Below are 14377 nucleotides of genomic sequence, written 5' to 3' on the forward strand. Positions count from 1 at the left end.
AGGGGCTCTCATCACCCGCATGTTATGCTTTTTAGGGAGAACCACGCTGCATAGATCATTCTTTCACCGTAGCTACCCTTTCCTACCATGGGGGAGGAGACTCATTGTATATCTGGAAAGGTCCCATGGGTTATAATTTGACCTTCCGTGGACAATAATAAACTACTCTACTCTACTCTACTCTCTCTCTCTCTCTCTCTCTCTCTCTCTCTCTCTCTCTCTCTCTCTCTCTCTCTCTCTCTCTCTCTCTCTCTCTCTCTCTCTCTCTCTTTGCACCACACAATATGGAGATGTTCGATCTCCTATAGCATGTTGTATGACTATGCTAACCTTAATTCCCACATTTGGTATATCAAAGTTGCTCGAGATACTGATGCTCCTCTTAACTTGCAGCCTCTCTACTCCTATAGCGTCATCTATTCCTCCACATCAACATCCATCTATGCCTACCTTTGCGCTTCGTGCAACATCATCCAAAGCATTGTTGCCCCCCATCTTGACTGCCTTCACATTCTGACTTTGACTACCACTTCCGTCAAGAATCTCAATAGCACCCATTCTGCTCTGTCATGCATAGCATGTGCATACACTTTCCTCCACCTATGCCTTCACTATTAGCTACCTCCCCTTATGCTACCTTTGTCTTAACATCATGCAACCAACAACATCCGACACTATCACCATTAACTCCATCATCAACAACAAAGCACCCTACAAATCCCCTTTCCATGACATTCATGCCATCGAGTGCCATAACACATACAAATAAATCTTAAATACCATATTAGAGAATTTGAAAAAATCCCAAATCCCATTTTGCAAGATTGTAAAAAAGGAACAATGGTGAACCTTTTTAAGCTTTTGTCAAAAACCTCTCGTGTGAGATATCATTGGAAAGAGCTTAAAGAGAAGGTTCTAAATACACATTCTCTAACCATTTTCGACTTTGTATGCTTAAGACACCCCAAAAAGTAGATTGAAAATAAAATTCCCAAAGGCTCAGGATTTTCTCAAATTCTCCAATATGCTAATCTTATCTTATAAGGTATTTAAAATCTTTAATTTTCGGTAGGGTCAAAAAGAGGCTCTGCTAACACAGGGTCTTGTTCACATGGGCATTTTAAGTGATTCCATTTGGGTATCAAAAAGTACTCTTCATGTTTGGGCTTCCACATCAACATCTACATCTATGTCATCGATGCATGCTTCACCAATGATTTCCATGCTTAGGCCCCAAGCCGTAGTGCCTTGGAAACATTCACATGGGCACTTTAAGTGATGCCATTTGGGGATCAAAAAGTACTCGTCATGTTTGGGCTTCCACATCAACATCTACATCTATCTCATCGATGCATGCTTCACCAATTATTTCCATGCTTAGACCCCAAGCCGTAGTGCCTTGGAAACGCTGCCAAAAGAAACTATGCTTTACCGGCACATGCTTGAGCAAAAGTTTTTTAAAAGTTTCAAGATGTTTTTTTGTGTGTGTTTAAGTATGGTCCTCTACCTAGGTTGTCCCCCCCTGAAAAAGATATCTAATAAGCATGTGTTATCTTGTTTCTATGTGTCTTTCTAGTCTCACAATAATGCTCCACCCCTATGTTGAACCGTGTTTAGAGTGAGGGGGGTTATTTTTATCTAGTATTACATCCTTTACAAGCTTCCACACATACATGAGATTTACGTAACATTGTAAACCATCATGGCTTAGAGTACATGAGCATCATACTTGGGAAGGATCAAGCATTATGCACACCATCATGGCTTAGAGTACATGAGCATCATACTTGGGAAGGATCAAGCATTATGCACACCATCATTTTCATGCCCACATGGTAATCATACCTATCAAAGGTCACATTAATGCTATGAGTTTTGGTTTAGGGAAACTTTTATTATAGAGGCATATAATCTTAACGAATCTCCACCTTTGCTCCAAAGGGGGGTTTGTTGGATATTGTATTTGGAGTGAGTATTTAGAGCTACACGTGTGTGTGTGTGTGCCTTGTGTGTAAACCCTAGTTTGTGTGTCCATCATGTGAACACTCTCTTATGAGTGTGAGTGTATGTGTGTGTATATAAAGGGAACTAAGAAAGGGGTTTGCTATGACAATATGTGTGTGTATATAAAGGGAACTAAGAAAGGGGTTTGCTATGACAATATGTGGAAGACATGTTGAGGATGGAAAGGGAACTAAGAAGAGGGTTTGTTATGTACATTCTTCTCATGTAGAAAGCCCACCTACCAGACAAAGTTGGTGATCCACATCTCAAAGTTGATGACCAAATTTCACCCATCTAGGGAGCACAACTAGACAAAGTCCACATCTTGCAGCTAATGACCAAATTTGACAAAAACGGAGATTGGAAATTTTTGATTAAGTTTATAAAGATTTTGGGAGAGTTGATAATCTCACAAAGATCCTACTTTTATTCTTTTCTTTGAAGGTAAAGCCGGTCTCATCAATGGTTTAAATTTTGGGAGAGTTGATGATCTCATAAAGATTCATGCTTTTGTTCTTTTCTTTGAAGGTGAAGCTGATCAATGGTTTAGATTTCTAAGCACACTAGAAAAAGCTAGGTTTTGAGACATACTTTTACTGGTGGACTAACTAGAGCAAGATGAAGCAAAATCGCTCAATAATCTATAACCTCAAGCAAGAGGATGAAGAATCCATTCAAGATTACATTACAAAAGTAAAGTATCTCCATATCTCCTTATGAGATGTAGTCCTCAAGGCTTGATGACAAGTTGCTCATACCTAAAATTCTCATTGGACTGAAAAGAAAGAGACTTCACGATCATTAGTAATAGGATGTGCTCTGGACAAACTAAAACAAACAATGGCTTAATAGGATGCTCCAAATCCACTCTATAACTAGCTATATTCCTTGATACTTGTGCATCTTGTTTAGGAAAGTTGTAACTTTACAACAAGCATTGTCACTAAAAGTACAAACCTATCTAAACCATGAAAAAATAGTGAATCATGGGGGAATGAAAGCCTCAAGGGGTGTCAAACCCTCAATCTTGTTTAGGGAAGTTGTAACTTTACAACAAGCATTGTCACTAAAAGTACAAACCTATCTAAAGCATGAAAGAATAGTGAACCGTGGGGGAATGAAAGCCTCAAGGGGTGTCAAACCCTCAATCTCTACCAATCCAATTGCTTGAACTCTTTGTAATCAAATCCCACAAGAAAGGGAAACTAGTAAGCTTTCTTTCCACCTACACTATCTCTCTCTCTCTCTCTCTCTCTCTCTCTCTCTCTCTCTCTCTCTCTCTCTCTCTCTCTCTCTCTCTCTCTTAATCTCTCACTCTACGTGTAGCTAGCTAATCACAAGAGAAGAATCATGCAAGCATCAAGCTCTCAATGCACACACACACACACACACACACACACACACATAAACATGCAAGAAATCTAACAAGACTCATAGCCATAGACATGCAAGATATGGAAGAAAAGAATATATAAGAAATCATAAGATAATGTAAGTAGAGAAGCTCTCCAAGAGATAGATATTAATGTTGAAATTCTATTACCAAGAATTTCTTTACACACTCCCATAAGGCATTTATATAAAAGTGGGATTTTTCCAAACGCCCACACTTATGGGGTGCCCAAAATATGTCCCTATTACATATATAAAAGCCTTATATGGCCCGCTTTCATTACAAAGATGCGCCTTTGGCCATATACTATGTGAAACATCTAAGCTAGGGTAGGGATTACAAAGAGTGTATGGAAAAGGAATAACACTTTCCTTTGTATCCTTGACAAAACTACATGTCAAAACATGCAGTCAAATTTGATTAGTTTTGGAGATGGGTGATTTGGAACTAGTTCTTTCTTTAGGCCTTCCTTGAGATTGACATTAGTCCATACGTATCCTTGTGGGTGCTCTAAGACTCTATCTCTAGTTCTAGAGTTGGTTCTAGGATGTGTTAGAATTTAGGTAGGGTTAGTGTTTTATACTCAACCAGTTGTTCCAGGACCGGCTCTAATTTAGCGTACGCTTTTCCATACAAGCTATTGAGAATGTTTTACTTTTCATTATTTCAAAACTAGGTTAGAATATTCTTTTATCTTCTTAGTTGAAATAATATATTGGGGCCTTCCCCTTGTTGTTAAGGGCTAGTTTAAAAAAGAGACTTGTTGTCCTCACTAAGAAAGGTAGCCCACTTTTAATTATCACAACATCATTAGTCTCAATAACTTGCCACTTGCACTTTTGGGCACTCTTTGGCATTTATGATTTTGGTTATTTCCTTTTTTTGGGGGGTTTCCTTAGACATCTTAGCCTTCCACATTAGTTTCTTTGGGGTCAAAGTTTGAGATTTCTACTTTTGTGTGTGGCCTTGGAAACTTGGAAGCTTAAGTTTTATTCCTTTGTGTGTGGCCTTGGAAACTTGGAAGCTTAATTTTTATTCCTTTGTGTGTAGCCTTGGAAACTTCCTTGGCTTCTACACTAAACTTCCTTGGTTGCTACCCTCAACTTTGCCTTCAACTTTTTCGAGAACCTTGTTACACCAGCATTAAGGGGGAATTTTTGAATGATTCCTCCTTATGCCTCCCTTATGCACAACAATCTAAGTCTTGTGGTAGGTGAATCTTTTGTTGCTATGGTAATTACCATCTTATTCAGATAATCTTTGTAAGCATGCTTGAATTCACATTTATTGCATGCTTTCCTATGAGAAACAATGATAGGATTTGGCACTAGAGTGTTGGAGCACTTACGCTATGGGTTAATGGGAGGACACTCATTAGCAATGTTTTTGTTGCAAAGGCCGCAAGTTTCAAAACTTGTGGTAGAGTGATTGTGTTAAGTTTAGGGTGTGATTGAATGATTAGAATGAAGTATTTATCATTTGATTGAGCTTTTCCTAACCCATAACCCTTTATTTTATTTTATTTTTGTTGTTTTTGCTTCATTGGTAGAGATGGATTGTTGAGTTAAGCTTCCCCTTGAATGGTTGAAGTTAGCAATCTCACTTGTTAAGCTTTTCAATTAACATCATAAGAATTAGACTAAATTAAAAAGGTTAATTATGCTAAAGTTTTTCATTATATTAAAAAAGTAAAAAATTGGCCCATTCTTGATTCATAATAATCATTCACTTTGATGTTTGCAATGGTAGAGTAACCATTTTAGACTCTTTGCTAAGTTAGGTAAAAAAAAAACCCAAGAAAAAGCAAGGAACGAACTCTCTGTAAAGTGGACTCATTTCCCAATCAGATCAATTTGATCCCACTAGCAAGATCATTTTTTTTTTGGGCAGAATTGTCATCAATCCTTGGAGTCGGATCATTTTGACTAGGCACGATTGTTGACTTGACATCACTTCGTGTATCTTTTCTAGTAAAATCATTAGAGGTGAATCTCCCAGGTAGGATCATCGATCCTACTGAGACAAAATTCTATAGGCATTAAAAAAATAGAAAAATAGTGAGTGCAAGGGATTTAGACCATCATGATTTGGACTTGCTAAACTGTGGAGAAAAACCATAAAAAATATACACTTCTAAAAACACTAAAAACATAAAACAATCAAGAAGAATTACCATACAATACTAGAAATTACTAAAAAAGCCATAATAAAATTAAAAAACATAGAAAACTTACAAATATTAGAAAACAAAAAAAAAGGATCTCAGTGAGTGATTTTGGTGTTGGACCAAGTACTTATGCATTTACATTCGGGTTGAATCATTTTGCGATTTCATACTCGAGCCTAGCATTTAAACATGAAACATTCTTGTAACATTATCGTACGCACCAACACTAGGGAGTGAGATAGGGACAAGAGTCGATATAACCACCCTAGTACCTTCATATTCTAGTTCGGAAGTAGACCAAGAATCCTTCACAATAGAGGATACGAGATTAGGATTGTGGGACATTAGCCCAATTCAACGTCCAACTTTGAAATGGCTAAACAAGACTACATAGAATTCATAGGAGAGTTATCAAAAGGAGTCAAAAGCCCAAGCTAGAAGATTAATGGGTGAGAGAAGGCCCATGAGCGAACAAGTTAGAGGCAAGGCTAGTAACACATGAGAACCAATGAAGTGTACATCTTACAACCCTATGGCTTCCACACAACTAACCAAGTCCCAATCTTCATTGTGACATGAATGGGAGATGGCCAATGCTGTCAATGCATGGAATTGAGCCAGACCTCTTGGACAACTGGTGTGAGTGGTATTGTTGCCCCATGAGTTCTATTTAGACTTCAATGCTGTCAATGCATGGAATTGAGCCAGACCTCTTGGACAACTCGTGTGAGTGGTATTGTTGCCCCATGAGTTCTATTTAGACTCCAATGGAACCGATGTATATCCCAATAAGGGACATCAAGAAGGTTAGACCTATTGCCATTGCCATTGAGATAGATAGGACCAAAAGATTGTACAACTAGAGCTTAAACAAAGCTAGTAAGGACTCAGCTCCCTAATGTAATTGATAAATTATTCTTAAGGATGCTTAGAGTGGATAATGAAGGAATGATGCTATATGAGGATGCCTCATGCAACCTTTACACAATCACAAATTTTCCTAGGGATATGCAAGGATCATTTCGATTCCTTGAAGCACCCCTAGTGTGAGCAAGTGTTAGTAGCAAGCCACACATTAAAGGCCGTATATTGATGAATGAGGTAACACCTATACCACCCCAAGGCTTGGAGACAAGAAATACAAAAAGATCTAGGTAAGGGGGGTCACACCACCCATAGCCTACTAGAGTAAAAGGACAGTGGGATGAAGAGAAGGAAGAACCTCCCAAAATGAAATCACCTCAAGAAGAGGCACTCTAGTGGAGGAGTAAGAATTCTCATTCTATAGCTGTAGACAACATTCCAACTTTCGGACTCCGTCCTCAATGGATCCAATCATGTAAGAAAGGTCAAGGAAAAATAATACCATCTGAAGAGAGGCATTACCTCTCAAAAGAGCAAGGTTAACCACTCCCTTAGAACCTAGAGTACCAGTTCAAGGAGCATGGAAAACTCTGAGGCCACATAGTCATGATGAACAGAGAGTTATGAGCCTACCAATAGTGAATGGGATACCAATAGTGGGATACCCTATGATGCATACACTTAATGTGATCCCATAACCTTTACCCAAAGCATCAATTGTAGTACTAGCCTATGGGTATGAGAGACCATTCTATGCACTAGTACCTCCCAGATCTAAACCAAGATACGTAGCCTTGCCGATGGCTCTAGAACCAACAATCGAGCCTATAGAACTTAGAGCACAAGAAGAGAAGAGCACTAGATGTCATTCCCCATTCCCGTGGTGGTCAAACTATCTCTAGATAAATGAGAGATGAATATGATCACGACCAACGAGAATTAAAGCCACATATATCTAAGCTAGTGCCAAAGTTTGACAGATTAGGGAATCCTTAGCCACCTAACTGCATTAAGACAAATTTGCATGGTTGAGAGAGTCTTCAATCCTAGAATTCAGATTGATGCCTTTGGATTGACCTTAGAAGATAATGCTTTGTGTGGTTTTAAATGCTAGAAGATTCACAAAAAGGGCGTCTTGAAAATTGGTGGCAAGCACAACTTTGTTACATAGTTATATCAATTCAAGTAGCTTGAACATGAGTCGGTGCAAGATTGTATTAATCACGTTAAGAACTTGAATAACAGATGTCTTGCTAAGGAAAAATTGATCCAAAATAGGCTAATCTCATTGTTCTTAGAAGGTTTAAGAAGCAAACAATTGTATGATGCATTGTATGCCAGAAGGCATAGAATGCTAGTGGAGTGTTATCTAGATGCGATAAATTTTGATGATAGCTTTACAAGCATCCCTTCCATGGAAAGTAGAAGACCAAAATCCTTAGTTAGAATAGAACCCAGTATCAAAAGCCAAGAAACTAGAAAAATAGAGGATTCCAAGAGAACATAGGAACATAGGACATTACTAAGGTAGTGATAAAAGGGCTAGAAGAAGTGTGGAAAGCCTCTCCTAGAGAGACAAGCCATGTGTGTTTAGCTCCAAGATAGGAAATGACTCATCGTGCTATTTGAAGAAGTAGCCACACCGTGTGTGAGTGCCCAGTCTCGAGAGAGTAAGAGGGAACCATTGGTGCAGGTATTGCAAGAGGAAAATCATGAATCATCTAATTGCTACCACACACAAGAATGATGAAAGTGCATGCATTATTGGTAGCTCCTCAGCCCATAGCTTACTGATAATATAGGCACAATTGGACATGATGCTACTCGTGTAGCAAAATGAAATATGTACAAATTCTATGTTGACTATCTAGATTCAATCCATGGGAGCTCACCCAGAAGTGAATACCATTTGGGACAACAAGGACCAACGATGTGGGATACACAAAAATTGACTACGTTAATGCAAATAGTAGTCCATAGACCATGAGACATCAATGGCCCGAGGAGAGCCCCTCTTATTTATTTTAGATTTCAAGGACCCCACAAAGTGACAAAATATTCCATGAAGGCAAATCTATAAGTAGAACAATAAATTTGCCACCTTTGGATATATGGTTCATCAGGTGTGCGACATAGATAACTTGATCAGTTAACTGCTGCCCACATAAGCCTACAAGTTCAAATCTCCATCTACCATCATACCCCAGGCAACCACCACTAGCAAGTTTTGGCATAATCAGGTGTCACATATACCAAACTTCTTTAGAAGAAGAATAGGAAGTACCAAAGCAAGGATGGTGACTAGCACACACACTTCATTTTGTCCTTGTCCATCTCTATAACATGGTGCTATTAAAAATACATGTTTATTACAAACACACACACACACACACACTTCATTTTGTCCTTGTCTCTCTATGTCATCCCCCCTCTCTCTCTCTCTCTCTCTCTCTCTCTCTCTCTCTCTCTCTCTCTCTCTCTCTCTATATATATATATATATATATATATATATATATATATATATATATATATATAACACACGATTCTATTAACAACACATGTTTATTACAAAAGACCATAACAACATGTTCTGTGTTGAAAGAGAACCCGTATTGCGTTGTTGTGGTCGCTCATAAAAATCATGTACCGCATAATGATATGAAAAAATCATGTTTAGTACCTCATGTTTGCATTCACTTTTACAACGAAGGAAGTTGATCATCATTTTGCCCTTGTCTATAAGACGGTGCTATTAAGAAGACATGTTTATTACAAAAGACCAGAGGGTAATCTTGTCTTAAAATATGAACCGTATCGCATTGTTAAAGTCGTTCACAAAAATTGTGTTTAGTGCATGATGATACAAAAGAATCATGTTTAGTACTTCATTTTGTACTTGTCTATAACATGGTGGTATTAACAAGACATGTTTATTACACACACACACACACACACACACACACACACACACACACACACACAAATAAACACTTCATTTTGTCCTTCTCTCTCTCTCTCTCTCTCTCTCTCTCTCTCTCTCTCTCTCTCTCTCTCTCTCTCTCTCTCTCTCTCTCTCTAACACGATTCTGTTAACAAGACATGTTTATTACAAAAGACCATAATAAAGTGACAAGGGTTAGTCCTATGTTGAAAGAGAACCTGTATAGCGTTGTTTTGGTCGCTTACAAAAATCATGTTTACCGTAAAAAACATGTTTAGCACCTTAGCAACTTACTCCTTGTGGTATGAAAAGAACACGATTTTCATCAGATCGATGATGCATGTGTAGAACCAGTCAGATATCGATCATGCTGGTGACCTTGAATGCAAGGACCACTGAGACTAGAGAATTCACCATATACACCGAGACGACTGGTGATTATCTGCTGGTAGTCTTGAAATAAAGACGACGTAAACACAAGCCAAACATGAAATTGGAGAAAATTACAATGGAGCCCACAAGCGAAAAGATACATTAGAACTTGAGAATTAGGGACATCAAATCGCTGTTGACCTCCCTAGAAGAGTCAAAAAGAATATTCGCTTTGTCGGCACCAACAATGAAAAAGTAGTTGGCATTGTGAATCGAGACCCGGACTTCAAAAAAAGTATGGCCTCAGATATTCGAGGGCCTTTGATTTTGCAAGAAGCTCGAAAGACAACTCCTATTTCTCCCTTCGTTCTCAATATCTTCTTTTCTAAACTCTTCTCCTTTCGGTGTCAACCTTCCTCTCCTCCTCCAGCTCGTAACTCGGGGGGGTCACTCGTATAAATATGTAAGTATCACGTGGGTTCAACAGAAGGACATTTTAAATATTTAAAACTTACAGAAATATATTTACAGAGGGGATTTATTTATTGTATTTTAAAAAAAAGTTACAGATTTGAATAGGAAAGGATACATTATATTCACTAAAAAATTCACAGATAAGGGACTTTTTAAATAGGCCTTGAACGCACGTGATATAGAGGATTTACATATAGTGACCCCCCCGAGGCTCGTAAGGTCTCTTGTACCTGCCTCTACACCCACTCAGCCGCATTCTCTTCATCTCCTCATTCCTACGCATTCTCGATGTCTAGTCATCCCAGGGTTTCAGCCCTCCTCTTTGAGAGAAAGTGTCTCGATTATGGGTGATTGGCACCTCCTCGATCTTAACCCTTTGAATGGGAGGGACCTCCAAGATCTCTCTCATTCTCTAATCAAGAATAACAACAGACTCAAGAGTCTTGTCATACCAAAAACGGAGATGCCGAAGAGAATCCATGTCCCTGGGCATGATGGTAATAGGATGAGCGTGTGCCACAAGGCCATAGCTATCCTGAAATAAATCCACAAGGAGGTCTTCTGGCGGCAGACTCTTGGAGGCATCCCAAGGCAGAAGCTTACTAGCGCATATCCATGCCATAATCTGCACAAATACCCCTAACCAACCTCTGGAAGGGAAGTATTGGTATGGCAATGGACATGTACTTCTGCACCTTGCTAATATCTCTCAGCATGCTGGCATAATTCCTCTTTTGGGTCCTCCAAGCTTGATTCATAATATCTATGTTCTTGCCCTCTCCTATTCGTCTTGCTATGCCAGGATCGCTTGGTGAGGTACGATGGGCCGTGGACTTCGTCCTATCCATGATAGCTAAAACCATGAAAACACATGACAACCTATTATAAATGGCAACAATAACAATATGATGACGAGCAAGTTAAGAAAATGACATAGAAGAACCGAATACACGAAAACATGACATGACCACAATAACGTGATGGTGGTCATCCTTTGACCAAAATTGGTATGTACCACAATTTTGTGGGCATTTACCAAAACATAAGATTTTGCATTCAAACAAAACATACCTTCACACCCAAAATGACCACAACTTACGCAATATGGGGTATTCTTGCCGTTAGGATGACCTAGCATCGCGTTGTGGTGGTAGTTATGGAAGATGGAAAGGACTTCCCCTCTTGCATTTCTCTTTGCTATGAAAACGACCACAACAACACGATACAACACATACTTGCCGGTAGAATGCCCTCTCCTTGCATTATTGTGGTAGTTTTTGTAGATACAAGGGGCCTTACCTCTAAACCTTTCTATCCCCAAAGCAACCACAATAGCGCGATATAGAGTATAATTGCCGGTGGCATGACCTCCCAACACATTGTTGTGGTCATTTTGGTGTATACAATGTTTTTTGAGCTACCTGCATTAGACGAGCACCTATGCTAAGGTCGTATCGCAAAGAAACACAAAAACAAGACACAACCACAACGCGATGGTGGTCATCCTCTGACCAATATTGGTATGTATCAGGTTGTTGTAGTCATTTATCGAAACATAAGATTTTGCATTCAAACATCTTCATTCAAACGAAACATACCTTCACAACCAAAACGACCACAACAACGCGATATGGGGTATACTTGTCGGTGTAGGATGACCTAGCATCATTCTCATCTTGCATTTCTCTTTGCTACAAAAATGACCACAACAACATGACATGACACATACCTACCGCCCTCCCCTCATGTTATTGTGGTAGTTTTTGTAGATAGAAGGGGCCTCACCTCTAAAACTTTCTATCCCCCAAAGCGACCACAACAGCGTGATAGTATAATTACCGATGGGATGACCTCCCAATGCGTTGTTGTCATTTTGGATACAATGTTTTTTGAGCTGCCTACATTAGACGAGCACCTATGCAAAGGTCGTATCTCAGAGAAACATGAAAACGACACACAAATAGGAAGGTGACTCCAATAGCGAATACCGACACAGAAATTCAAAAACTATGGAATCTGCCAAAAACCCAATGCACGTCACTGTAGTACTTGTGTGAGGTCATGGAATCATCCACGGAACAATGTAGTTGTGAGGACAAATATGAAGATGATGACACAAAAGCAACCCATCTTGAAGATGAAGACACGGAAGCAACAGAGGTCGAGAAACCCACGATGACGAAATTGATGGCATGCAAAGTTAAATATAGCATTAATTGGAATTGAATGTGCCACGTCAATCACATCATGCACTTTTCGTCAGTTTTGGGCCACGTGGAAAAAGTCTCGGTCTTCGAGCCCTTTTCTCGAGCCTACCCAACATTCCCACTCTCATTCCTTTTTTTATCATTTCCTCGTCACTTGCCCTTCATGAAGGATTATTTGTCTGAGGAGTCCTTCAATGCGTTGTCAAACCCTAAATCCTTCCTTATCATCCATTATGGAGGTGACTCTTACCCTTTTATGTGTTTCTGCCTTCCAATTTCCTCATATTTCTTTTTGTTTGGATTGAATCATGTATATGACCCTAAAATGACCATAACAATGCGAGGAGGCATATTCTTTCCATTAAGATGAACTCCCATCGCATTGTTATGGTCATTTTTTAAGAGAGAATGTTTACTACGCTCAGCTTTTTGTCATGTTCTTGTTTGTTTAAGATTTGAGTAGTTTCTTCTACACTTCCTATAAGGATGGCCACTGTCGCATTTTGGTAGTCATTCTAAGCTGTAGCGTCGGTATATCTCGCTTTTTGCCGTCGTTGAGGGTTATTTATTTACTTGAAAAATCGATCATAACAACACGATAAGAGATATTCCTTTGCATACGACACACTCCCTTTGCATTGGTATGGTCATTTCTATTATGTCGTTGTTTGTTTTGCTGATAAATTCTTCACATTGTTCGACTTTGGTGCTCATTGACGGCTTGTTTGCTATTGTTGGTTTTTGGATGCATGTAGGTTGTCCCTAGCAATTTCATAGTTTAGAGGAGGAAAATGAAACTGTTGCTCTGAGACACCTAAAGTCAGGCTATTTGACTTTATTTACAAAATCAAACAGCACCATCACCAGCCAGAGATTTTTAAAATGTTCAACGACGAGTTTGTTTTACAGACGTGCTGAGGTCCCTTGATTCCAAGCTTGCTACTCAACACCTTAAGTTCACAAATGTTATTTCTACTGGTCAAGTGGAGTTTAAAGATGTTCCATTTGTTCATGCCCTTGACCTAAAGTAGACAAAGGAAGTCATACGAAAGCATAGATGCCTTCTTAGCAAGTTGTCATCCAATGCTCTTCGTGAGACGAGGAGTGGAAATGCCCACTCCACACAGAAGAAAATGCAGCTTTGTTCGCTTTTACGAGGGATTCATTGTCTACCTCCATCTGCAACTAGATGAGAACTCTGAGGATATGCTTGGATCTCAAGGTGAAGGTGGTCTTCTCCAAGATGGAGATCAGGAAGCTCTGGAAATAGAGGATGATATTGATTGGGAGGAGGAGAGGAGGGAGGCCCAGAATGTTGACACAGAAGCAACAAAGGTCGGGAGACCCACGATGACGAAAGTGATGGCATGCAAAGTTAAATATAGTATTAATTGGAATTGAATGCACCACGTCAATCACATCATGCACTTTCCGTCAGTTTTGGGCCAAGTGGAAAAAGTATCGGTCTTCGAGCCCTTTACCCAAGCCTACCCAACGTTCCCACTCTCATTCCTTTTTTTATCATTTTGTCGTCCACTTGCCCTTCGTATGAGTTCTTCATAGCGCCTTTGTCAAACCCTGAATCCTTTTATGTGTTTCTACCTTCCAATTCTTCCAATTTCCTCATATTTCTCTTTGTTTGGATTGAATTATGTATATTACCCCAAAACAACCATAACAACGCGAGGAGGCATATTCTTTCCATTAAGATGAACTCCCATCGTGTTGTTGTGGTCATTTTTTAAGAGAGAATGTCTTCTATGCTCAGCTTTGTTTGCTTCTTGTCCCTCCTCTCACCTAACGTGACTCACACACACTCACTAGTATGCAATAGGGAGAGAGAGATTAGCAAGAGGATTAGCAAGAGCAAGACTCAATTGCACAATGGGAGAGTATGTTGTATTATGAGAGAAATTCACTTATATACATGGCCATAAGTGTTCACACTCACTTA

The sequence above is a fragment of the Cibotium barometz genome, chromosome 46 (assembly GCF_041138505.1).
Source record: "Cibotium barometz isolate CiBa-2024 chromosome 46, ASM4113850v1, whole genome shotgun sequence".
NCBI classification, from domain to species: domain Eukaryota; kingdom Viridiplantae; phylum Streptophyta; class Polypodiopsida; order Cyatheales; family Cibotiaceae; genus Cibotium; species Cibotium barometz.